Source organism: Eschrichtius robustus, chromosome 14 (genome assembly GCF_028021215.1).
Source record: "Eschrichtius robustus isolate mEscRob2 chromosome 14, mEscRob2.pri, whole genome shotgun sequence".
NCBI lineage: Eukaryota > Metazoa > Chordata > Mammalia > Artiodactyla > Eschrichtiidae > Eschrichtius > Eschrichtius robustus.
The window spans coordinates 14,258,992-14,286,465 of NC_090837.1; positions in this window are offsets into that span (position 1 = coordinate 14,258,992).

Genomic DNA, 27,474 nt, shown 5'->3' on the forward strand with positions numbered 1-27,474 from the left:
CCCGGGGAGGCTAAGTGACATGTCCGAGGTCCCAAGGCAGGTGAATGGTGGACTTGGGTTTTACTTTGGCCCAGGACTGATTTCTTAGTTCCAAAACTGGGGCGAGAGCAGATTTCTTCGCCGAGTGAGGGGCGAAAAATGGGTTCTCCAAAAGTTCTCGTTACCCTGGAGAACACAGACTTGGTAGTTATGAGTGGAAGGAACATGAGCTCCAATGCTGCTCTCACCTTTCCAAGGGGGGGGCATGTGCTAATGGTGGGGAGGAAGAGTCAGTGTCCTGGCAGCTGCACATCCCCATGGAGTTCAAGTTCACTTCACCTGCTCAGGAGAAGGAAAGCTGGGGATTGCAGGTGTGGCAGTGAAGACACACAACACAAGGACAAGACCTGCCAAATAGGATGGAACCTCCAAAAGTAGTGCAGAGAGAGCCAGACACTTTTGCTAGGCATTGTCTATGAAACGACACATCTTTGTTGAGTGCTATGTGCTACCTGAAGGGACCCAAGAGAGAAGAAGTTGGAAGTTGCAACGTCGCTTACCTTGCAAACCCTAGTTATTTTCACAATACCCTATTGGATACACAGGTCAGCCCTATTCAGCAAGGGAGGGACTTACCCAAGCGCATGAACACCAGAAGGAAAGGATCATGGGAGTCATCTTGGAAGATTCCAACAGCTCACATCCACTCTGTGCCACCAACAGTTGTAGGAGTCTGAACAATACAGAATTCCCAGTCTAGTGGAGGTGACAGGCATTACCTATACAATCACACAAAGAAATATGCGATTATGCATGGGACTTGGAGCTTGAACAAATTACATGATTTTCTTAGAGTGTGGACTAGAAAAAAGGCCCAGCCCTGCTGGGCAGGTGTGACCAGGGTTTTAGTTTCTATCACTAATTTTCTATGTGCCTTTGAGCAAGAATTCAACCACTTTTAGGGCCACTAGCCTCAGTTGGAAAATGGAGACAATGCCAGTGGCTGCAAGGATGTAAAAGTACCCCCAAGTTACAAGATGGCTATTTCTGGAATGCATGGATACAAAATTAAGAAGCTCTGAACATTTCAAGAGAGGATTTGGGGGCAGGCAGATTCTTTCTTAAGGCTTCCTTTGCTAATATTTGTCATCAGCTTTGTCAAAGGTTTTGTGTATTCATTCAACAAATATTTATTGAGCATCTATTATGTGCTCTGGCCCCTAATACCCTGAGCCAGGCACTGGTAATACATCAGTGAATAAGACAAACAGACATCCCTGCCCTCGTGGAGTTTATGATCTATGGTATGGCCAGCATATGGGGGGAAGGGGAGACTCAGCCAACCTGGCCTAAGTTTTCACTGAGGGTGTCCTGACATCACAGTGGATCCCCTGTATTGCTCAGCATAGTAGCCAAAACCAATCAGACACTCCAGAAACGGAAAAACTCTGAATAAATCACCTTGCCACCATGGCAGCCAGAGGACAGGGGAGTGCATGGGCAGGGGCATCTCAGGGCGGTGGGTTGCTCCCCTGATATTTTAACAACCTGTAAGGCAGCATCACTGCATCCCAACTTAATGTCAGCCCTGGCTGCAGTTAATCCTGGTCCCTGCTCTTGTTTCTTCAATTTCTCCCCCACTAAGGCCAAGCTATGAACATCTCCTAGCTCAAAATTCAAAAATGAACCTCCCTGGTGGTCCAGTGGTTAAGACTCTGTGCTTCCGCTAAAGGGGGCACGGGTTCGATCCCTGGTTGGGGAACTAAGATCCCACAGGCCGTGTAGCGCAGCAAAAAAAAAAAAAAAAAAAAAAAAAAGACCCTCCCTAAATCTATTCACTAAGAAAGCACTCAGTGATACCTGTTATGAGTTGAATTGTGTCCTCCTAAAAATACATGTTGAAGTCCTAACCCCTGGTACCTGTGAAATAGGGTCTTGGCAGATGTAATCAGGTTAAGATGAGGTCATACTCAAGTGGGATGGGCTCTAATGCAATACGACAGGTGTCCTTATAAGAAGAGGGAAATCTGAACACAGAGATGCCCAGGGAAGAAGGCCACACGAAGATGGAAGCAGAGATTGAGAGATGCAGCTGCAAACCCAAGGAGTGACAAGGAGTGCCAGCCAACACCAGAAGCTGGAAGAGGGAAGGAAGGATCGTCCCCTGGAGCCTTGGGAGGGAGCACGGCCCTGCCAATACCTCGATTCCAGACTGCAGCCTCCAATCTGGGACAGAATACATTTCAGCTGTTTTCGGCTACCCAGTAGGTGGTTCTTTGTCATGGCAGCCCCAGGAAATGAATACAACACCCAAATTTTGGAAAAGACCTTCCGACTGATTTCTCACCCAATATTTCCATTTTACTGATGAAAAAACAGAGGAGACCCAGAGAGAGGAGGTCACATACCCAAGGTCACGAAGGAAATGTGTGCCCAAGCCAGGCCTAATCTCCCAGTCCAGAGCTTGGAAGATACTGGGTTTGTTTGGTTTTTTTTTTTCCTTCCTTGTCATCACCTGGCCCCAGTTGGTCTCAATGCTGTTATCATTTATTATTTCTGCAAGAAAGAAGGGGCTTGGGAGGCTGAGTGTTTTCTAACCCCACCAGGCGGTCTGTTTTTCCTGGCTTTGCATGAAAACGGCCAGGCCGTTGGCTCTGCAGGGTAACGGGCTGACTCGGGATGTGATGTGTGTTGTAAGTACGATGACAAACTACTCCGGGAAGGGCGCTGGGCACCATCTAGCGAAGTGGACCAGAAAACCACAGCATATCGAGAATGTCTACAAGCGCCACGCGGTTTCCTAGTGCAGCTTGCTGCCAGGGTGCTTGTGAGCCCAGTGGGACTTTCAAAGCCTCTGTATCATTCCTCCAAGGGGGAGGGGGAGGAGGTAGAGTTTCTGCTAAAAGGCCTCAAAGATTCCATTTTAGGACACATAATTACAGACTTTCATGCCAGCTCTGATTCAAAGGTGCAAATTTTTCGACATGCCCCAAAAGCATGAAGGAGGATGACCTGGGTGACAAAGGGAGATGGAATGAAGACAGAGCTGAGTCCAGCAGGATCTAGGGATTGGAACCAGACTGGATGGGCCTAGAGCTATGAATCAGCCCCTTGGAGAGAGCCTGCGGGTGGACACATGGGACTCCCCTCCCCTCCAGCCACGATGCGGACCTTAAGGAAATGAGACAGCGTGAACCTTCTGCCCATCCTTGTAGCCTGAGCACTGCTCTGATTCAGGACAACTCAGGGGTCCCCTTGGCAGGCAAAAGGAATGCAGCGTGCGGCGGGTGCCCCTGACTTTGAAGTCAATGGGGGCCAAGTTGCAATCCTAGAACAATTGCTAATTTGTTGTGGGACAAAGTCAATTCACCCCTTTCAACTTCAGATGCTGCATTTGTAAATGGGATAGTGATACCTTCCCAGAAGGGTTATGGCACGTAGCCCAGAAACATTCATTGTGGACCCTGAAATCAGACCACCAGGGGAGGGACTTCCCTGGCGGTCCAGTGGTTAGGCCTCTGTGCTTCCACTGCCGAGGGCACAGGTTCAATCCCTGGTCGGGGAACTAAGATCCCACATGCCGCATGGTACAGCCAAAAAAATAAAAAAATTAAATTAAATTAAAAAAAAAAAAAACAAAGACCACCAAGGGATATAGATGGAGGCTCTCCCTCCTGCCGGCTGGGGAAGCTTTGGGAAGACCCCCAACTCTCTGTGGCTCAGTCTTCTCACCCCTGGCTCGGACCTGCGGTGGATACACCCACACTCTCTCCACACCATTCCCACACAGGCCAACCCAATGGCTTCCAACTGCAAGCACCTGTAATTCTTTGCCTGAGGGATTTCCTTGGCCCCTGGGACCCACTTGGCCTGCACATGGGGTGGGCGAGGAGTGCCAGGAGTTAAGACTCCAAGAGGACCCCTCCATCCACCAGGATGGGCTGGAGTTGACACCTAACTACCCCAACTTCCTCCCTCTCGAGTGAGACAACTCTGGGTGCATCTGATGCAATCTTCCTAAAGATCCCCATGGAAACTTCACCCCAGTTGCCCATTGTAAGGATGTTGGTGTTATCCGGCAAGGGCAGTGGCTTGACCAGCTTCTTCCCTTTCCAGGCTTTCTTACTTCCTTAGGAAGCATCCTGAGATCTCCCAAATTAGCCACTTACAGTCAAATACTGTCTCAAGGTCTTCTGTAGGATCCTGATCTTAGCACTACGTCATAGACTTGTTGTGAGGATGAAATACATGAATACGTTGCAGAGTTCTTAGAACAGCATCTGCCACGTGGCCAAGTCATGATAAAGTTAGTCTGATCATTAGGAGGATTGGAATAAGCTGGCTCATGGCAAGTGTAAAGCATCTAAGCATAGTAAGGAAGCACTTAAACCATGGCTGTGTCATTGTACAGATGTGGAAACTGAGGCTCAGAGGCCCTAAGGAAATTTCCCAAGCTTGCATTCAGTAATGGGTAGAGTTCAGATGGAACCCCTCATTGGTCCTGCTCCTCAGAACATCTCTCTAGGGGGTACAAAGAGGCAAGACTGTGGCCATTAGGACAAAGGGTTATGCCCACTCCAAGCCTCCCTTTCCTTGGTCCATGGAGAATCCGGGAGCTTGAACAAAGATGGCTTTGGAGCCGCAAGCCCTGCAGATAAGGGACATGTAGAAACAAAGCCATGACTCTAAGTCCTGGCCATTGACCCTTCCCCCAGCTATCCATCATCGTGAACGGGAATTTTATGCACCCTCTACGCCAATCACCTCTTCAATTACCTCTCAGGAGGAGGGAGAGGCCCAGTGGCATCTGATGTCACATGTGATTTAGGGTAAGTCACACTTAAGAGGGCATCTGAGGTTAAAGAACAAGGGATTCTGGGCCTGTTTATAAATCAACAGGCTTGAGGTTTTCATTATTCACCTTCTAGAGCATGAAGCAATATGACTCATTGGATCATAAAAAAAGATCAAATAGCTTTGTTGCTAATAATTCTTTCCCTGACCCATTCTCTGGCACATTTGGTTTGTAAACAGAGTTTTAATGGCATCCCTTGGACATAATAACATCATTTCTTTATAGCACCTTGGCCGCCTCGCCACTCTTGGCTGTAATCGGGTTTAGGTTTAAACGTCCCTCATTTGTGGGAGCTAATGTTGTCTGGTGTTTTAAGAACTACTTAAGGCCAGGGAGATTGCCCTTTGAAAGGCTTGAAGCAGCCCCTTTCAGAACACAGCACTCTGGTGAGTCCGGCCTGGAAGCCACGGCCTTTATCCCAAGACCAGCCTCAGGACCCCGAACTCTGAGATTCATGATTCCTCCCCTGACGCCACATTTCCAGGGAAATGCCTTCCTGTGAGGGTCCTCGGCGACCTCGAAGTTGGTCTCTAGAAGTGCTGGGAATGTCAAATGAGCTCCTGGTGCCCCAGATTATTTTATGGGTAAGACAGGATTGTTCATTAACTCACCATCACGCTGAGATGGTCTGAGTTTGGAGGCAATAAGGGGGCGGCTTGGTGATCATGGAGTGGAATAAGGAGAGAATGGGAGAAAAGAGTTGATGGGTCATTAAAGGGATGGAAAATCCCCCTTAGGACAGCTTTTCCTAAACTTTCGTCATTTCTGTACCACTCTACAATTTAAGCCAGATCTGAGCACTCCTCTTATTATTATTTACTTGGTGTTTTTTGTTTGTTTAAATTAACTCACTTTATACACTTTTAAATGCTTGCCAGAAATAAGAGGTAACCATAAAAAGAAATACGGGTCCACAATCCCTAATCCCGAACCCCAGTGTCAGATGTGCTTCAGAATTCAGAAATTTCCAGGGAGGTTACGCAGCTTGTCCAAGGGCACACAGTTGTGGATCTAAACCATCTTCCCAACCCCAAAGCCTGGGACCTTTGTCCTCTATCAGAAAAGCATAAACTGAAAGATATATACATCCCATGCCTTCAACCTGGGATGCCACCTATGGAAAGGACGGAGGCTGCAAAAGACGTGGACGTAAAGGAATCCCAGGTCTTTTGGGACACCAGATGCTACACACCTGGTCTCTAGTCCTAAGCCCAAGTCTTGCCAACAGGTGGGACACTCAAAACTAGGATCTGGAGGGATTCCCCTCTTTTATCATTCCAGGAAGAGGAAAAAGAGAGTTTGGTTTCAGGCTGCCGTGTACTGCAGGGCCTGGCTGGCATCTGGGAAAATCAATCCTTCCGGAAGGAAATGAGGCAGGGCAGCCAAGTTCCTAGGATTACATCCCTCTCACCTGGGAGTCTTCTGCCAAATGACCCCAGGGAAGAGTCAGTCCCATGAGAGGCAGGCTCCCTCTCCAAGAAAAACTCACTTCTGGGGTACCACGAGAGAAGCCATTCTCGAGGGAGGCAGAAGCAGGGAGAGGAAACCCAGGGGAAGGTGGATAATAACAACCCACCTCTGAGGCACTTTTCATCTGGAGATCTCGAAGCCGTTTACCGCCACCCAATTAATTTTCTCAACACCCACTACAGCACCAGCCCCCAAAGAAGGTGTCATTATTGTTCTTTTATGAGCAAGGCAACTAGGAGGTTAGTTGGCTGGCTCAAAGCCACAAAACAGTTGCAAGGCAGAAGCCAAATTTGGGATGATTGCCTTCCTCTGATCACAAGGAACTGGAAAGAAAAGATTCATTCGTTGGAGGGGCCCTGATTACCGCTTTGAGTCATTCATTTATTCATCATTCTTTCATCTATCCATCCATCCATTCATTCATCCATCTGTCCATCATTCCTTCCTTTCATCCATTTATTTGTTCATCCAGCCATCCTCCCATTTATTCATCCATTCATCCATCCATCTCCGTTCATCCATTCATTTAGCAAGCATTGACTGACATCCTGCCATGTGCCAGGCACTGTGCAAAGTGCTGAGGACTTAAGCCAGGACCAAGGCAAAGTCCCTGCTACCATCTAGTGATTCTCCAAATAATATTTTTTCCATTACTATAAAATTTTGCAGCTTACAAATATATTCTTTTACAGATGCTGTGAAATAGAATCTGTAAAAGTGTTATTTCACTTGGTGGTGTTTATTTCAATTTCCCAGATGAAGAAACAAAGGCTTAGGCAGGCCAGGCCACTTGGCAGAGTCTGGACCCACTGTTCCTGGAGCCCTTGTACTGATACATTCTGCAGCACCCTTGTTGAGCTGGTCTTCCTAGTTCCTGGGAAAATCCCCATGGGGCCTTGATGAGGTGAAGGGCTTTGCTTATCCAGAAGAAGGGCGTCTTACCAATAACCTCTGAGTTGGTTAATGAAACAGCTAGATTGATGAAGATACTGGAGTGGGCTTCATGGGAGCATAAAAATAGAACTTTAGTTATACCAGAAAAACTGCAATTCTGATGAAAATGACCAGGGCATCCAGATGTATGAGTTAAACCATCAAAGTAAGGCTGGAGGACAGCCTTACTGTCATCAGCTGATTTGGCAATTAGTTTTGTTTCTAGTTTTGTTTCTGCTCTGATATGGGTCAGTGATTATGGTCCCTTCTTCCACAGGTGCCGACCACCTTTCATAGGTGGACCTATTTTCCTCTGTTGCAGCTTGAGAACACCAAGATGGCAAATGAGACACGAGCTTCCTGGTCACTCCAGCCTCGTGTGTCACTTAAAAGCAGGGAGAGCACCCCTTGGTGATATAACTGCCCAGCAAACCATGCATCCAAAGATGGTCATGTCAAATTTCTCTGCTAGATTGTGAGCTCCTTGGGGATGGAGCCATGTGTGTCTAGTTTAGCAAACTTAGGATCTAATACAGTGCCTTTCACATAAGAGGCGCTCCACCAGTATTTGTTGAATGAATTAATCAATGGAAGTAGAGTCACGCAGACAAAGTTCAAATTCTCTGGCTACAGAGGAATGTATCTATATGTCAATGTCTTCATTGATTTAAGAAGTAGAGTATCTAAGAGAATTAGTATGCTTATGCTAAACAATCAACCCATTCCCTTCCCTTAAAAGATATTAACCAGGAATGGACTTGGTGCATAAAAGCGAGGGCATGCAGCCTGGGTAATCTTCAGTGACTCTTGTCAACTCCCTCCACTGTGGGGAGAAATATTCTACAGGGACCAGAATGCCCCAGCCAGTCGGTTTGTCCTTCTTCTGGACATTCTGGAAGACACCATTCATTCATTCATTCACTTATCCATCCAACACTGACACATTCTTGTTCTGATACCACTTCTTCTAAGTTCAGTGTAGACAATCTATCTTCTTTCAAGTATTTTTTTAAACCAGGGGCTCATTTCCTGCTTTCATTTAGGTATTTAGTGAACACAGAGCTATGGGCTAGAGAGAATCATCCTGAATAATCCTAGGGAAGCTTAAAACATATATCGAAGGAGTCATTAAATTATATTATTTTCTATAGGTTTGAAATGTTTCATGATATAAAAATAAATTTTAAAAATGATCAGCTCCTGGGCTTCCCTGGTGGCGCAGTGGTTAAGAATCTGCCTGCCAATGCAGGGGAGACAGGTTCGAGCCCTGGCCCGGGAAGATCCCACATGCCGCAGAGCAACTAAGCCCGCGTGCCACAGCTACTGAAGCCCGGGTGCCTAGAGCCCGTGCTCCACAACGAAAAGCCACGACGGTGAGAGGCCTGCGCACCGCAGCGAAGAGTAACCCCCGCTCACTGCAACTAGAGAAAGCCCGCGCACAGCAACGAGACCCAACACAGCCAAAAATAAATAAATAAATTTATTTAAAAAAAATTTTTTTTTTGGCTGCATTGGGCCTTCGCTGTTGCACGCGGGCTTTCTCTAGTTGCAGCGAGCGGGGGCTACTCTTTGTTGGGGTGTGCGGGCTTCTCATTGTGGTGGCTTCTCTTGTTGTGGAGCATGGGCTCTAAGTGCACGGGCTTCAGTAGTTGTGGCACGTGGGCTCAGTAGTCGTGGCTCGCGGACTCTAAAGCGCAGGCTCAGTAGTTGTGGCGCACAGGTTTAGTTGCTCCGCGGCATGTGGGATCTCCCCGGATCAGGGCTCAAACCCGTGTCCCCTGCATTGGCAGGTGGATTCTTAACCACTGTGCCACCAGGGAAGCCCAATAAATAAATTTATTTTAAAAAAATAAAATGATCAGCTCCTTACAAACACTACCTAAGTCACATACATGATAAAAGTTCACATCAACAGTGATAAACGTGAAGCCTTGATAGGTTGTGATGAGAATGGCAATTCATGTCTTGTGTGGCCTTCATCCCCAAAACCCATAACCCTAGTCCAATCATAAGAAAAACATCAAAGAGACCCATGTTGAAGGACATCCTACAAAATGCCAAGCAGTACTCCTCAGAACTGTCAAGAACATCAAAAACAAGGAAAGTCTGGAAAACTGTCAAAGCCAAGAAGAGTCCAAGGAAAGTCTGGAAAACCATCAAAGCCAAGAAGAGTCCAAGGACATGTGATAACTAAATGTTATCACCACTAATGTGGTGTCCTGGATGGGACACCTGGGACAGAAAGTGAACATTAGGGGAAAACTTAGTGAATCTGAATAAAGTATGGACCTTAGTAATAATAATATACCAATACTAGTTCATTAATTGCAACAAAGATATCATATTCACATAAGATGTTAATTACGGGGGAAACTGGGTGTGGGGTCTATGGAAACCCTCTGTACTATCTGCACAATTTTTCTGCTATTAATCTGAAACGATTCTAAAATTAAATGTTGATTTAAAAAACAATCATCTGCATATATACACTACCTTATATAAAATGGATAACTAATGAGAACCTACTGTATAGCACAGGGTACTCTACTCAGTGCTCTGTAATGACCTAAATGGGAAGGGAATCTAAAAAAGAGTGGGTATATGTATACGTATAACTGATTCACTTTGCTGTACAGCAGAAACTAACACGACATTGTAAAGCAACTATACTCCAATAAAAATTAATAAAAAATAAAAGTAAAAAACAATCATCTGTGTCGTTGAACAGTGTAGTGGAAAGAGAGGCAGAACCACAAAGGGGGAATTGCTTTTCGGCTCTTTTAGTTACAATCCCATACAGATTGTGTCTTTCTGAGACTGGGTGGGCATGCTTGTGCAAAATCTATCCATCACCCATCCATTCCATTTATAGGTAGCTACTGAATTTTTCCTATTTCACACTTGCTTACTTTCCAGGATCTTGGGATACCTAAGCTGTTGACCGTCATCATCTTTCCAACAGAGGCAAGAGTTTTATTGGGACGAAGCCATTCTGGGGACCCCCAGCCCATGCTGTTAGGGGCTCCTCCTCTTACATCCTTAAGCCCCAGCCAAGGGCTGTGCATCAGTGGAATCCTAGCTCTCAACATGGAAGGACAGACCAGCAACAAGGAATGAGGCCACATGCCCCACATGGGAATCATGACCCATTCCCTCTGCAGTCACTAGTCATACATGATATTGGGGTATCGCCTGCCCTGGTAAATATTTCCTGAGTCAGCGATCACCATGGAGCCTGCCAAGTGAGAAATATGAGGAATCCTAAATTAGGCACGGCATATGCCTCTGCGTTAATAGCCCTTGGCACTTCCCTCGCACCTTTCATCCAGGGAATCTCAAAGAACATGTCCAAACGTTAATTAATCTGGCCCGCAACACCCCTGCTATTATTAAGCCCATTTTACAGATGAAGAAAAAAAACACCAAGCCAAGTCAGTTGAGCAATGAGTTGGTGGCTCCATCCCCAACAGAACAGCAGGCTCTGGGAGGGAGGAACCGAAGTCCATGAGGGGGACAGCTGGGCGCTCTGTTACCAATAGTCCTGCTTCTAGTTTCCAGGCAATCTGGAGAGCCTTGTAGAAGACACAAGGGAACAAAGAGGTTTTGGATTCAGATGGATTTGGGTTTGGGGACCGTGACTTGGCCGGTCACATGTTGTGTGACTATGGGGAAGATGCATAACCTCCGGGTGCCCCGGTTTCCCTAAATGTGAAATGGAGAGTAGAAATTACCTTGCAGAGGATTGGGGGAGGATTCAGAGGATAGCATAGGTACAGCCAACTGGGGACAATCGGGAAATGAGATTCCTGCTGGAATCTGATGTCTGGGAGCCTCGCCTGAGCCTCAGGGGTGCAGTGGAGGGGCAGGGAAACCCGGTGCTCCTGGCACAGGGTCTGTAGTGTGGGGCGCAAGTGGTAACTCTGAGGAACAGAGTTTTGGGAATAGTTCCAGGAGGTCAGTTAAGGTTTGATCAAGCCTTCAGCCATCAGCAAAGAGGCGGACTCTGGGAATGATGGTGCCATGAGATTTTAAAGGGCAGCTGTTGGGAAGAGACGGCTCCTGGGGAAGAGGGGCTTTTCATTTTGTACCAGTTCTCACACACACACACACACACACACACACACACACACACACACACTCCTAATGCAAGGACCCATGTGTGCTCCAGTTAGTTCTAAGCAGTCAAAAATAGGAGCAAGAAAAAAAAAAAAAAATGGGAGCAAGTTGGAAGCTTTTCTTCAGAATGGACAAATGCTCATGCCCTGGGGCTGGTTCCAGATATTTTTCATCCAACGGTCAGTGAGGTGCATGGGGGGCTGGGGCAACCTCCTCTTGACCACTTTACAGAGCGAACTTTCCACTCAGGCACACACCCTGAAAAACAGGCTCCTGTTCTCTCCCATCTCGCTGTGCAGTGAGCGGCCTTCCTCCGGGTGGTCACAAGAGCCGCCTCCCTTACCCCTGTTTCTGGAGAACCGTGTGCGTCATCGGTTCCCGGACTCTGCAGAGCGTGGAGGGAGGGCGGGAGGGGAGAAAGAAAATGCTGTACAAGCTTCAGAAGAGCCCAGGATCACCGGCACCTTCACAGAGTAGACTTCAATAAATGATCATTGAACTATATTGAATTTCTAAAAAGATCCCTCATTCCTATACCTTCAAGAAATGGTCCAGGAAATCCCTCCAGCCAGATCTGCAGAGCCAGCCAAGTCCTGAAGGAACTGAAAGCAGAAAAGCTAAGTCAAAGCCGAAGGGAGCAGCTAAGGGGGAGAAGGCAAACGGCAGGGCCAGCTGGGACCGTGAATGCGGGAGCAGGTGCATGAGAAACAGGAAAGTACAAAGAGGGGAAAGTTTCCTGATCCATAATACAGGGTTGTTGTGAGAATGAAACAAGACAGTGCCTGCAATGTCTTTAGCACAAGGCCCACTCGCTACTAGTTGGTGCTACGTAAATGCTAATAACTGTTCATATCAGAGCGGCAGCTTCGTGTCCTGTTGCCACCCCAGCCCAAGTAAATGCTTAAGGTGCATTAAAAGGGGGTTGAGGATGAATAGGCAGAGCACACAGGACTTTTAGGGCAGTGAAATGATACTACAATGATAGATACATGTCATGATGCATTAGTCAAAACCCATAGAATGTACAACACAAAAGTGAGCCCCAATGGAAACTCTGGACTCAGGGTGATAGTGATGTGTCGATGTAGGGTCACTGATTATAACATATGTCCCACTCTGGTGGGGATGTGGATGGTAGGGAGGCTGTGCATGTGTGTGCGTGTGTGCGTGTGTGTGTGTGTGTGTGTGTGTGTGTGTGTGATGGGTAAGGCAGGGGAGCAAGGGATCTAGGGGAACTCTTCGTACTTTCCACTTTTTTGCTGTAAACCTAAAACTGCTCTAAAAAAATAAAGCTTATTATTTTTTTTTTAAAAGGAGGGAGGTTGGAATGGAACAGACAGGATCTGAGTAAGTGAGCTACACTCTCATTCATTCATGGAGCATTCATTAACTGAAAGCCTACCTGAGCCAGGTATGGTGTCAGGTGTGGATGTACAGAAGGAAACAAATGTGGGGGCAGGGGGCAGACAGACACTCACACGTGCACAAATAAGTAAGCTGAGTAATTTCAGAGAGTGGCAAGTGCTTTGGAGAAAATAATAGGGCAACGGGGGCAGAGAATGGTGACCAGGTGGCATGTCAGGGTGGCTGGGAAGGGCCTCTGAAGAGGTGGCATTGGAGCAGGAACCTAAGTGATGAGAAAGAGTTGGCTGTGCAAGATCTAGGAAGACGGCTGGATGCAGTGGGAATAGCAGACGCAAAAGTCCTGAGACCAGGGCTTCCTTGGTGGTGCAGTGGTTAAGAATCCGCCTGCCAACGCAGGGGACACGGGTTCAAGCCCTGGTCTGGGAAGATCCCACATGCCGCGGAGCAACTAAGCCCGTGCGCCACAACTACTGAGCCTGCGCTCTAGAGCCCGCGAGCCACAACTACTGAGCCTGCGAGCCACAACTACTGAAGCCCGCACGCCTAGAGCCCGTGCTCCACAACAAGAGAAGCCACTGCAATGAGAAGCCCACGCACCCCAACCAAGAGTAGCCCCCGCTCGCCACAACTAGAGAAAGCCTGCGCACAGCAACAAAGACACAATGCAGCCAAAAATAAAAATAAATAAAATAAATAAATCTATTAAAAAAAAAAAAAAAAGTCCTGAGACCAGAACAAGCTTGACATGTCCAAGGGACACGCAGGATGAGGGGAAGGGAGCCCTGAGTAACTCCTGAATCAGATGCCGATAGCAGAGACCTTGTTCCCATGGCAACCGCCGGGCAGGCTGGTTACCCTACTGGGTCTGAGGTGTGAGAGCCAGGTCCGGGAGGGTGGATGATGTATCGCTGTAAGACCTGAAGGCCAGTGAATAACTCCGTTTCCCATCTTGGGCACAATGGCTTCCCACACGGGCAAAGGATCTGAATTAACAGTGTCCGTCGCAGAAGCACAACATGACGCTCGCTCTGTTTTAAAACCTTGGATGACAAAAACGTAAAGCCATATCCCATGAGCTGGGTACCATTTGAGACAGAACACTGTCACAAAGAGGAGGCAGCAACTCTCACGTTCCAAGCAAGATCACGATGCTGGCATTTTACATTTGTCTGTTTTTTCACTTGGGAAAGCAAGGAGGAAAGGATGATAAGATGTCTAATTGAGGATGAAAAAAAAATCCTTTAAAAGTAAATTCCACAATCAACGCTGCAATCCTAAGTCTGCCTACAGACCAAGACTAACGAGTAACGTGTAGAAATGAAAACATTTTTGTCTTTGGGTGTAAGGATTAGGAGTGACTATTTTTTGTGTGTGTGTAAAATATTTTTTTTAATACTGTCACACCGTCATTCTAATTTAAAGGAAAAAAAAAAAAGTTTAAACACACTCTGGCAGATCCAAATCTCTCCCAGAGATGAAGTTGCAGCCATGAGGCCATTTCACAGCTTGCCTTAATTTTGTTTCATTCTTCTATACCCGAAGGAGGTTGTTCATCACTACCTGGGTACAGAATTGAATAGGTGTGAAATCCAAGCTGATACCAATTCATCGCTCCCTACTGAACTTCAAAGCTCAGGCGAAACTGCCTATAAAAATAGTTTTCATACCGGGCCTTAATCTCTTTCATACATTTTCCTCTTTTTCTTTTTTTTTAAAGTTTTACCATCCCTGGGGTGAGGTTAAACATAGTGATAGTTAAGCATTGCATGGCCCCCAAAAGCCAGAGTTCTCAACGTGTTAGTTTGGGTTCATCATGAGTCCAAGCCTGAACCTGATCAGAAAATTTTATCAGAGCTATTGCTAACAAGCTTCTAATGAATAAAAATACACGCTTGGGAAAACCACAAAAGGGGCTCACCATAAATGTGTGAACAGGATCTATCAACTACCTACTAAGAGCACATAATTGCACTGTATTAGAATGCATTGCTTCAATTTCCACTGTCTTCAGTCCTTAAAGACGCGCAAGAAAGAATCTAGAAAGAGCCTGGTGTGACAGGGCCCGGATTGCAAAACTCCCTTTTTGTAAATAGCGGTCTTTACTGAGGATAGAAGGGTCCGTTCATTACTGAGTTCTTGATATTATTCGTTTTTATTATGAATGAGAATAAATTACAGAATATGAACTTCTGAAACTGGCGAGACATTTTTATTAAAAGAGGAAGTCAAGGGACTTCCCTGGTGGCGCAGTGGTTAAGACTCCGTGCTCCCAATGCAGGGGACCCAGGTTCGATCCCTGGCCAGGGAACTAGATCCCACATGCATGCTGCAACTGACAGTTCACATGCCACAACTAAGGAGCCGACAACTAAGACCCAACACAACCAAATAAATAAATTAAATAAATAAGTATTTTTTAAAATAATAAAAAATAAAAAAGGAAGTCAAGATTTCCACATACAAATGTAGAAGCAAGTTGTAAAGACTAATAATAACAATAATAATAATAACAACAACACACAATTATACCCTGCTTATGATGTGCCAGGAGCTACCCTAAGTACTTCTGTATTAATTTCTTCTTATGACAACATTTTGAGGAAGTTACGATCATCTTTTTTCAGTTGAGGAAACGGAAGCGCAGAGAGGCTAAACAACTTGCCCAAGGCCACACAGCTACCAAATAGAGAAGGTGCAATTCAAACCCATGCAATCTCATCGAGCGATTCTTAGAGAAAATCATTATCCAACGACCTTCACTGATTTTGCTTCTGCTGATATCATGACTCTTGATACTTTCTATTTGTAGCTTGCCTTACGGTGTGTGAGATGTCTTTGCATATCTGTCTTATCTACCTCACTGAATATGACAGAAATAAACTGAGCGGAAATCATGTCTTCATTTCACCGAGGAGAAGAATAAAACCCAAAGAAGTTAAATGAAGTTGTAGTCATACTTAGAAGCTTATATTCAGCACCCCTCATCCATCTCAACATCACAAGACTTGGGCATGAGATCAATGTTATAATTAAGTTATAAGGAAATAAATCTCCATTTTCCTGGTTGGATGTGTAGAAAAGAAGTAGGGAGGCCCAAAATAAATTACCCTGACTTCAAGCTAAGAAAAGGAAGAAGCAGAGAAGGACCCTTTCCCCCAGGGTCATCCATTTCCAGATTGGATACAAAATGGTGGCCGTTGTGAACACGTAGAGAGATAGCGTGCTCAGCCTTTAACTGGTCAGTTGCAAAGGATCAGGTGAAAAGGGCTGAGAAGCGGGGTTTGGAGACAGCCTTTATGGAGTGAGTAATGACCGTGTGGAGTGGGCAGCTCCCCCAGGAAGCAGAGAAAGTTGTAACCCTGAGCATATTTGAGGAAGAGGAGACAGGCACTTATAGGAAATAAATGATGTGTTCTCGGGGCGTGAGACAGGCTCATATGAATTGCAGACATTTCTGTTTTCTGCAGATGCTGCTTTTAAACAGTGGGTAGGGGCTAGAACTAAAATGCTTGGAAAAGAGACAGGCTGGGGTTTATGTCCCCTTATTTTTGAGTCAGGACCCACCCCCTCGAAAGCATCGTCATTGGCAGAGATGAGCCCAAAACACTTGGAATAAAACTCCCTTCTCGGGACTTCCCTGGTGGTCCAGTGGCTGAGACTCTGGCTCCCAATGCAGGGGACCCAAGTTCGATCCCTGGTCAGGGAACTAGATCCCACATGCTGCAACTAAGAGTTCACATGCTGCAACTAAATGATCCCACATGCCACAACTAAAAAGATCCCGCATGCTGCAACTAAAGATCCCGCATGCCGCAACTAAGATCCGGCACAGCCAAATAGATAGATAGATAGATAGGTAGATAGATAGATAAATAATAAATATTAAAACAAACCCAAAAAACTCCCTTCTCCGTCGGCCCTGCCTTTTTCTCCAGCATCTTTGCCCAGTGATTTCCACAGTAATGCAAATCTGCTGTTATTTTCCCTTCTGTATCATTTCTTTCTAGTTTCTTCACCTTTTTACTTGCTGTACCCTCTCCCCACCTCACCTCCACCTCCACCTGGAATGATGTCTTTTTCCCTGTCTCATTACTCAAGGAATGTCTGAGTTGTCACCACCTCTAAAAAAAAATCCTTCCCCTGTTTCCCTAGGCAAATTAGAATGCTTTCTCCTCCATCCCCTCCCAGCCCAGCACATTATAACATCCCTAATTTAGAGTATTTGTGTCATCATTTTGCATTCATTCATTAGTCTGCCTCCCCCACTAGACTGAAAAATCAGAGGGTAACACCCCAGCACAATGCAGTTAAGAGCACAGACTCTGTGGTCAGACCACCCATGTGATTGAATTGGGCCTCAAGCAAGTTCCTCAATTTCTCTAAGCCTTGATTTCCTCATCTATAAAATGGGGAGAATAATAGTGCTTACTTTACATAATCGCTGTGAAAATCAAATGAGATCATGTATTTTAGCAAAGCATTTAGCACAATGCCTAGCTGTAATTATTATCAATTTATCTTCAAGTCTCATGTCTAGTGCTGCAAAAGCTGTAGAAAATACTTAATACTTAATAAACATCAGAACTTAAATAAATAAATAATAATACTTAATCAATATTAAATAAATTTGAATACTTAAAAATGCTAAGTGCAATTATCAGGGGCATTTATTTTAGCAGAAAATCTTTTGATCCCAATTAACACTTATGGAAAAACAGTATGGAGAATGGTTTTAAGAGTATCAATTCTCTTGACAAAGCCAGAGACCCCATGAGCCCTTGTAGCCCGTGAAGAGCTTTCATCCCAGCTCTGCTAATACTAGAAAATATCTATTTTTGAGGTTAATCCCTCTGGGAAGTTCTACAACAGCTCCTTCAGAATCACCTCGTCCAGTTTTGTGCAAACAGTCACTAGAGTATCCAAAGAAATGTACTAGAGCAGCAGAAATGGTCAATGAGGTGACAGTCCTGAGAAGAATTGAAAGGGAGCATGAAATCTGAGGAAGAGAAAAGCTTGGTACACACAGTTTAAGACTGTATCGCCCACAATAGTTGGAATTGTAATAAACAAAAATAGGGGAGAGTTTATAATTGGACTTAAGGAAGTATTAAGTATCCCCAGTGATAGCACCGAGCCACCCATATAGTAAATTATACATCTATTTTTGAGGATGTTGATGACAAAGAAGTTAAAGAATATATTCCTTGGCTTTGGGGGATTTGTAATCCCGCATAAAAGACAGTACATAGACTAAAAGGGCTATGAAAGGTAGGGTATTGCTGGGGAAGAGTAATGGACCTTGGAGAACTGACTTAGCCTCTCTGAGCTGCAGTTTCTCCATTAAAGTCTTCAGTGAAAGTCAAATCAAATCATGTAAGGCAACATGCCTACTTAGCACAATACCTTATTTAAAGGAGACATCGAGCACTGGAGCCTACAGGCTCTTTGGTGGGGTTAATGCCAGACTCCAGGAGGGTTCATGCCAAGGAGTACTTCCCAGAACTTCTGCTGCCAGTGTCCTCGTCCCTGCGGTGAGACACAGCCGCCCCCCACCTCTGCAGGAGACCCTCCAACACTAGCAGATAAATTTTCCAAACGTCCACTTCCTATTTCCTCCATCAAGGCCAGAGTTGAAGGAAGCTGGCCTTCAATCTCCAACCAGGCTGAGAGCACCATTTGGGCTCAAGAGCAAATTGTATTGGAAAAGCAGCAGAGGCACTGAAATGAATTGTCATGAAATGAGGCTTCAAATGAAAGCACAAGGCCGAGTCTGGTCCTAATTGGCAGTGGAGTTACTCAGCCGTGTGGCTGACAGGGTCTTGGTGCTCCGGCCGGGTGTCAGGCCTAAGCCTCTGAGGTGGGAGAGCCGAGTTAAGGACATTGGTCCACCAGAGACCTCCCTGTCCCATGTAATGTCAAACGGCAAAAGCTCTCCCAGAGATCTCCATCTCAACGCTAAGACCCAGCTCCACTCAATGACCAGCAAGCTCCAGTGCTGGATACCCTATGCCAAACAACTAGCAAGACAGGAACACAACCCCACCCATTAGCAGAGAGGCTGCCTAAAATCATACTAAGTTCACAGACACCCCAAAACACACCACTGGACGCAGTCCTGCCCACCAGAAAGACAAGATCCAGCCTCATCCACCAGAACACAGGCACAAGTCCCCTCTACCAGGAAGCCTACACAACCCACTGAACTAACCTTACCCACTGCGGGCAGACACCAAAAACAACAGGAGTTACGAACCTGTAGCCTGTGGAAAGGAGACCCCAAACACAGTAAGTTAAGAAAAATGAGAAAACAGAGAAACACACAGCAGATGAAGGAGCAAGGCAAAAACCCACCAGATCAAACAAATGAAGAGGAAATACGCAGTCTACCTGAAAAAGAATTCAGAATAATGATAGTAAAGATGATCCAAAATCTTGGAAATAGAATGGAGAAAATACAAGAAACGTTTAACAAGGACCTATAAGAACTAAAGAGCAAACAAACTATGATGAACAACACAATAAATGAAATTAAAACTTCTCTAGAAGGAATCAATAGCAGAATAACTGAGGCGGAAGAACAGATAAGTGACCTGGAAGATAAAATAATGGAAATAACTACTGCAGAGCAGAATAAAGAGAAAAGAATGAAAAGACTTGAGGACAATCTCAGAGACCTCTGGGACAACACTAAACGCACCAACATTTGAATTATAGGGGTCTCAGAAGAAGAAGAGGAAAAAAAAGGGACTGAGAAAATATTTGAAGAGATTATAGTTGAAAACGTCCCTAATACGGTTAAGGAAATAGTCAATCAAGTCCAGGAAGCGCAGAGAGTCCCATATAGGATAAATCCAAGGAGAAACATGCCAAGATGCATATTAATCAAACTATCAAAAATTAAATACAGGTCTTCCCTAGTGGTGCAGTGGTTAAGAATCCACCTGCCAATGCAGGGGACACGGGTTCGATCCCTGGTCCAGGAAGATCCCACATGCCGTGGAGCAACTAAGCCCATGAGCCACAATACTGAGCCTGCGCTCTAGAGCCCTCTAGCCACAACTACTGAGCCCAGGAGCCACAATCACTAAGCCTGTGTGCCACAACTACTGCAGCTCGCGCGCCTAGAGCCTGTGCTCTGAAACAAGAGAAGCCACCACGATAAGAAGCCCACACACCACAACGAAGAGTAGCCCCACTCGCCGCAACTAGAGAAAGACCAGGCACAGCAATGAAGACCCAACACAGCCAAAAATAAATAAATAAAATTTTAAAAAAATTAAATACAAAGAAAATATTAAACGCAGCAAGGGAAAAGCAACAATTAACATACAAGGGAATCCCCATAAGGTAAACAGCTGATCTTTCAGCAGAAACTCTGCAAGCCAGAAGGGAGTGGCAGGACATATTTAAAGTGATGAAAAGGAAAAACCTACAACCAAGATTACTCTACCCAACAAGGATCTCATTCAGATTCGACGGAGAAATTAAAATCTTTACAGACAAGCGAAAGCTAAGAGAATTCAGCATCACCAAACCAGCTTTACAACAAACGCTAAAGGAACTTCTCTAGGCAGGAAACACAAGAGAAGGAAAAGACTTACAATAACAAACCCAAAACAATTAAGAAAATGGTAATAGGAACATACATATCGATAACTACCTTAAATGTAAGTGGATTAAATGGTCCAACCAAAAGACACAGACTGGCTGAATGGATACAACACCAAGACCCGTAGATATGCTGTCTACAAGAGACCCACTTCAGACCTAGGGACACATACAGACTGAAAGTAAGGGGATGGAAGAAAATATTCCATAAAAATGGAAATCAAAAGAAAGCTGGAGTAGCAATTCTCATATCAGACAAAATAGACTTTAACATAAAGACTATTACAAGAGACAGAGAAGGACACTACATAATGATGAAGGGATCAATCCAAGAAGAAGATATAACTATTGTAAATATTTATGCACCCAACATAGGAGCACCTCAATACATAAGGCAAATGCTAACAGCCATAAAAGGGGAAATCGATAGTAACACAGTAATAGTAGGGGACTTTAACACCTCACTTTCACCAATGGACAGATCATCCAAAATGAAAATAAATAAGGAAACACAAGCTTTAAATGATACATTAAACAAGATGGACTTAATTGATATTTATAGGACATTCCATCCAAAAGCAGCAGATTACACTTTCTTCTCAAGCGCTCATGGAACATTCTCCAGGATAGATCATATCTTGGGTCACAAATCAAGCCTTGGTAAATTTAAGAAAACTGAAATTGTATCAAGTATCTTTTCTGACCACAACGCTATGAGACTAGATATCAATTACAGGAAAAAAAATCTGTAAAAAATACAAAGACATGGAGGCTAAACAATACACTACTAAATAACCGTGAGATCACTGAAGAAATCAAAGAGGTAATCAAAAAATACCTAGAAACAAATGACAATGAAAACAGGACGACCCAAAACCTATGGGAGGCAGCAAAAGCAGCTCTAAGAGGGAAGTTTATAGCAATACACTCCTACCTCAAGAAACAAGAAACATCTAAAATAAACAACCTAACCTTACACCTAAAGCAGATAGAGAAAGAACAAGAAAACCCCAAAGTTAGCAGAAGGAAAGAAATCATAAAGATCAGATCAGAAATAAATGAAAAAGAAATGAAGGAAATGATAGCAAAGATCAATAAAACTAAAAGCTGGTTCTTTGAGAAGATAAACAAAACTGATAAACCATTAGCCAGACTCATCAAGAAAAAAAGAGAGAAGGCTCAAATCAATAGAATTAGAAATGAAAAAGGAGAAGTAACAACTGACACGGCAGAAATACAAAGGATCATGAGAAAGAGATTACTACAAGCAACTATGCCAATAAAATGGACAACCTGGAAGAAATGGACAAATGCTTAGAAAAGCACAACCTTCCGAGATAGAACCAGGATAAAATAGAAAATATAAACAGACCAATCACAAGCACTGAAATTGAAATTGTGATTTTAAATCTTCCAACAAACAAAAGCCCACGACCAGACGGCTTCAGGCAAATTCTATCAAACGTTTAGAGAAGAGCTAACACCTATCCTTCTCAAACTCTTCCAAAATATAGCAGAGGGAGGAACACTCCCAAACTCATTCTATGAGGCTACCAACACCCTGATACCAAAACCAGACAAAGATGCCACAAAAAAAGAAAACTATAAGTCAATATCACTGATGAACATGGATGCAAAAATCCTCAACAAAATACTAGCAAAAAGAATCCAACAGCACATTAAAAGGATCATACACCATGATCAAGTGGGGTTTACCCCACTTGATAATGCAAGGATTATCATCCTTGCATCCTAGGAATGCAAGGATTCTTCAATATACGCAAATCAATCAATGTGATAAAACCATATTCACAAATTGAAGGAGAAAAACCATATGATCATCTCAATAGATGCAGAAAAAGCTTTCGACAAAATTCAACACCTATTTATGATAAAAACCCTCCAGAGAGTAGGCATAGAGGGAACTTACCTCAACATAATAAAGGCCATATATGACAAACCCACAGCCAACATCGTTCTCAATGGAGAAAAACTGAAACCATTTCCTCTAAGATCAGGAACAAGACAAGGTTGCCCACTCTCACCACTATTATACAACATAGTTTTGGAAGTTTTAGCCACAGCAGTCAGAGTAGAAAAAGAAATAAAAGGAATCCAAATCGGAAAAGAAGAAGTAAAGCTGTCTCTGTTTGCAGATGACATGATACTATACATAGAGAATCCTAAAGATGCCACCAGAAAACTACTAGAGCCAATCAATGAATTTGGTAAAGTTGCAGGATACAAAATTAATGCACAGAAATCTCTTGCATTCCTATACACTAATGATGAAAAATCTGAAAGAGAAATTAAGGAAACACTCCCATTTACCACTGCAACAAAAAGAATAAAATACCTAGGAATAAACCTACCTAAGGAGACAAAAGACCTGTATGCAGAAAACTATAAGACACTGATGAAAGAAATTAAAGATGATACAAACAGATGGCGAGATATACCATGTTCCTGGATTGGAAGAATCAACATGGTGAAAATGACTATACTACCCAAAGCAATCTACAGATTCAGTGCAATCCCTATCAAACTACCGATGGCATTTTTCACAGAACTAGAACAAAAAATTTCACAATTTGTAAGGAAACACAAAAGACCCCGAATAGCTAAAGCAATCTTGAGAACGAAAAACAGAGCTGGAGGAATCAGGCTCCCGGACTTCAGAGTATACTACAAAGCTACAGTCATCAAGACAGTATGGTACTGGCACAAAAACAGAAATACAGATCAATGGAACAGGATAGAAAGCCCAGAGATAAACCCACGCACATATGATCACCTTATCTTTGATAAAGGAGGCAAGAATATACAGTGGAGAAAAGACAGCCTCTTCAATAAGTGGTGCTGGGAAAACTGGACAGCTACAGGTAAAAGAATGAAATTAGAACACTCCCTAACACCATACACAAAAATAAACTCAAAATGGATTAAGGACCTAAATGTAAGGCCAGACACTATCAAACTCTTAGAGGAAAACATAGGCAGAACACTCCATGACATAAATCACAGCAAGATCCTTTTTGACCCAGCTCCTAGAGAAATGGAAATAAAAAGAAAAATAAACAAATGGGACCTAATGAAACTTAAAAGCTTTTGCACAGCAAAGGAAACCATAAACAATACGAAATGACAACCCTCAGAATGGGAGAAAATATTTGCAAACGAAGCAACTGACAAAGGATTAACCTCCAAAATATACAAGCAGCTCATGCAGCTCAATATCAATAAAACAAACGACCCAATCCAAAAATGGGCAGAAGACCTAAACAGACATTTCTCCAAAGAAAATATACAGATTGCCAACAAACACATGAAAGGATGCTCAACATCACTAATCATTAGAGAAATGCAAAACAAAACTACAATGAGGTATCACCTCACACCAGTCAGAATGGCCATCATCAAAAAACCTACAAACAATAAATGCTGGAGAGGGTGTGGAGAAAAGGGGACTTTCTTGCACTGTTGGTGGGAATGTAAATTGGTGCAGCCACTATGGAGAACAGTATGGAGGTTCCTCAAAAAATTAAAAATAGAACTACCATACGACCCAGCAATCCCACTACTGGGCATATACCCTGAGAAAACCATAATTCAAAAGGAGTCATGTACCACAATGTTCATTGCAGCTCTATTTACAATAATAGCCAGGACATGGAAGCAGCCTAAATGTCCATCGACAGATGAATGGATAAAGAAGATGTGGCACATATATACAATGGAATATTACTCAGCCATAAAAAGAAACAAAAATTGAGTTATTTGTAGTGAGGTGGATGGACCTAGAGACTGTCATACAGAGTGAAGTAAGTCAGAAAGAGAAAAACAAATACCGTATGCTAACACGTATATACGGAATCCAAAAAAAAACTGGTTCTGAAAACCTAGGGGCAGGACAGGAATAAAGACGCAGATGTAGAGAATGGACTTGAGGATATGGGGAGGAAGAAGGGTAAGCTGGGATGAAGTGAGAGAGTGGCATGGACATATATACAGCACCAAATGTAAAATAGATAGCTAGTGGGAAGCAGCCGCATAGCACAGGGATCAGCTCGGTGCTTTGTGACCACCTAGAGGGGTGGGATAGGGAGGGTGGGAGGGAGGGAGACGCAAGAGGGAAAAGAGATATGGGAACATATGTATATGTATAGCTGATTCACTTTGTTATAAACCAGAAACTAACACAAGAACAAAAAAACAAAACAAAACGAGAAAAACGACGTCAAAGAAAAAAAGAAGCTAGATGCAAAAGACAGTCCATTTATATAAAGTTCATATGCAGGCAAAATTAATCAATGATGATAGAAATCAGAAAAATGGTAGACCAGTAGGGACGTTAGAGAGATGTTTGGGATGTTGATTAATGTTCTAAGTCTTGATCTAGGCAGTGGTAACATGTGTGCTCACTTTATAAAAATTAATCAATCTGTACAATTAAGACTTACCTTTATTGTGTGTGTTATACTTTAATTAAAAATTTATTTGGGGGTGGTGGTGCTGTGATGAATTGGGAGATTGGGATTGACATATATTCACTAATATGTATAAAATGGATAACTAATAAGAACCTGCTGTATAAAAATAAAATAAAATAAAATTCCAAAAAAACAAAAAAATAAAATAAATAAAAGTTTATATAAACAAAATAAGAATGAACATATTAGAGAGAGAGGGTTACACTGCATGATTTTTAATGTTCTGTACAGTTCTAACATGCTATGATTTTGTGTGAAAATGCTTTGAAAATAATAAAATCCTCTACAAGTAAAAAAATAAAAATAAATAAAGTAGACACCAAGGGACTTCCCTGGTGGTGCAGTGGTTAAGATTCCACGCTCCCAATGCAGGGGGTCCGGGTTCGATCCCTGGTCAGGGAACTAGATCCCACATGCAGGCCGCAACTAAGAGTTCGCATGCTGCAACTAAGACCAGGCACAACCAAATAAATAAATATGGTTTTAAAATAAATAAAAAAATAAAGTAGACATCAAATAAATGTTTCCACTACTGTGAATTGTGGGTATAATTAATAAAGCACCAAAATGATGCTTGCCACCTAGCCAGGAGGGTTAATAATACACCAAAATGGGCTTTGGTAAAATGGTGTGCTCTTTCCATGCCCTGCAAATTCCAGGAAAAGATGGGAAACATCTATTCCGGATAGCTTAGAGAATGGTAGATGCATTGGAATTCATGGAACTCCTGAAAACTAAACGTCCTTAGACCCCCAGGTTACAAATCCCATCCCATGGAAGATAAAGAATGGACCACTGAATCTACGCCATGCCCCAGACTAGATTAGGCACCCCATTTTATACCATATGGCTTCCTCTTTCCTTGTAGCTCCTACCATTCGTGAAATTTTTTATCTCACGTATCACACACTAGACTCCAGCTCCCCGTGAAGGCAAAGGCCACGCTGGTCTCATTCCCCATCGCATCCCCAACATTTAGCCCGAACTGCCACATAGCACGCTCCCCATAACGTACTCGCTGAATTAATTAAGTGGTCACTGGATGGAGCTTCCAGCTGTGGGTTTCTAGGCTCCCACTCCAACCATCTGACCAGAATTAAGAACATGAGCTTGATCCCAAGCAGAGGTTTCCAGACAGCAAAGCACGTAGGCCTAAAACCCACCAAGCCGGTGCTTTTGCTCCCTGGTGTACCTCCCCGATCCCACGGATCACACGTGTTTTGCACATGGAACCCCATTGACGTAACTGGGACTTTCACGGATGGAACAAATGAAGGGGCAAGGCAGCAGTAGATGTCTGCAGCACGAAGCTGTCAAGAAGAGATGTTTTGCGACCGGGGAGGGGGGCCAGAGAGTGTGCCCCAACCGCGAAGGGCAGACCACATGCTGCCGGGTGGTGGTCACTGACCGGCCTTCTAGAACGCACGGAGGGGTGACAGCTTGCTCTGCCTGCTTGGCCCCAGAGCATCGGAAGCTTGGGTGGGTTCCATAACAGCAGCCTGGCCTCCCTTTCCATCCCGCAGCTCCCTCCTCAGCCCTGGCCCCTCCACTTCCGCCCCACCGGTCCCCAGACGAAAACAAAAGACCCATTACTGAGTTATTAGCTTCGTCTCGCATATCCCGTGGAGGGAGACAACTGCCAAGCCCACTTCGACTTAAAATGTTTAACAGATTTGCCCACATCTAATTTCTGTCACTGTGTTTACAGTACAAGGAACCCAGGGCAGAAAGCCGTGGAGAAAAGTCCTGGGGTTAGGATGGAGGGGGCTACAGAGGAGGGGGCAAAAAATAAATGCCAAACGCCTTCAAAGGCGACATTCCTCCCTGTGGTTTGCAAACACTTCCTCTCTCCCCAGTCATCCTGTAATCATGCTCCAGCATTCACCAGAGGAGTGTTTACATCCAACACCATTACCGGCAGGGGAGACGGGCGAAATTAAGGCCTCTGGTCTCTGTTCTCTGAGGCCCCATTATCTCTTTCCTCCCTTTACGTCCTTTCATCAGACGCCTCCAATATATGAAGGGGTAAAAGCCTTTAATGGGATTTTGAAGATCTTAAAAGCCAGGCGGTTTGTTTAAAAAGGAAAAAGACCAAGAGGGGAACATAGCCTGGGATCCCTGGGTCCACCTCTTGAAAAAGGGAGCGAACTTTGTTCTCTTTTTTTTCCCCCCGTCTGCCAAATCAAGTGTTGGGTTTGAGGTTTGTCTTGGACGGGCAAGCAGACCACACAGAGCTGCCCGTGGACAGCTGCCTTTCCAGCGAGGCTGAGAATTGCCATCCACAGCACTTCCCGGGCCTGGCACGTCCTCTCCACTTCTCTCTCTCTCTCTCTTTCTCTCTCTTGGAGCTGTGTCAAGGCCCAAATTGGCACCAACATCCCGATCGTGGTTAGCCAAGCCTAATGGTGGCCGAGGGAACAAGATAAAGGGGAGACGACGGTCAAAGTCAGAGGAAATATCGCACGTTGGCAAATTCGAAAGAGTGGATTGGGGTTTCTTCACTTCCCCAAGGCTGGGAAAACCCCTGTCATACATGGCCGCAAACTTTGGTTAGGAGAGAGACTGGGTTTTCCAAAGAAATAGCTCTACTTGGTGTTCTCTTTCCATTTCGCTGGGCCAATTATGCTTCGCTGAATCAGCACTGGACTGCTCGGGGTT